Consider the following 1098-nt stretch of genomic DNA (forward strand, 5'->3'; position numbering starts at 1 on the left):
TTGTCTGCCAAGTGAAAATCATCAACTCACTGAGGGATGAGTTAGTTTAATACTCAGCATTAGTGATTTGAACAAACCCCCATAACACAAAGTGTGAGCGATGGGGCAATATATGAAATAGGTGGGCATTATTGTGCCGTTGACAGTTCAGCAAGGATAGCATGATCTTTCTCTCTCCGTCTGTCACTCTCACCCACACACTCTCCCCCAATTGGCTGTGATTGGGCACTGAAGGTCAATGACGGTGTTCTTGCATTATCCCAGACATAAGGGGACTAAAAACCAGGCAAATATGTGTGCGTCTGCATGAGTATGTGTGTGTTGACGTAAGTGTGTCTGCATGTAAATCGCTGTCACATAATCTGTAGTTAAAGCTCCAGCCAGTAATCCATTTCACACTTTGGGTTATTTTGTGGCATCCACAATCTTAAAACATGCCAATGGCACGCCACCTAATCCTGCCAAATAAAGCCACGCTATACAGGATCCACGCACTGCAGAAACACTGACATCGTCATGGTAATCTGACATACGTCACTGCTTATGTTTGTATGTTTTGTATTGTTCAGTACGGACAGTATCTCCATTCTTACAAAGGCCCATGCAGGTCAAAACTGGTCAAATAGATTGAGTCATAGCTACATAGTTCACGTCCTGGATGCTAAAGTTGTTAGTTGAATATGCTACCTGTCACATGTTGACTTTGTTGACGTCATGACAGTAGATGTCCAATAGACGTGGCAACACTAAATGTGCAACATACACTTGTATTAAGTGTTGAGAAGTGTAAAGCTATTTCAAGGGACAATATCATAATAAATGTAGAGTTGTAGACAGTTTGGCCAGATAGCTTTGAAATAAACAAAGGCATATACATAACAAAATGTAAGTTACACTAAGCATATTTCTGCAAAGATTTTATTTTCATTTGTATTAATTAAATTGCATTTTAATTATTGACTATATGTAAACACTTCATTTATCTAAATCATATATGCGTGTATGTATGCACACACAATATAATTTAAATGTTATATTTACATATATAATTGTAATTTCAATTCAAGTTTATTTGTATAGAGCTTTTCACGATACAAA

This window comes from Sinocyclocheilus grahami, unplaced genomic scaffold (assembly GCF_001515645.1).
Source record: "Sinocyclocheilus grahami isolate Dianchi unplaced genomic scaffold, SAMN03320097.WGS_v1.1 scaffold4085.1, whole genome shotgun sequence".
Classification (NCBI taxonomy): Eukaryota; Metazoa; Chordata; class Actinopteri; order Cypriniformes; family Cyprinidae; genus Sinocyclocheilus; species Sinocyclocheilus grahami.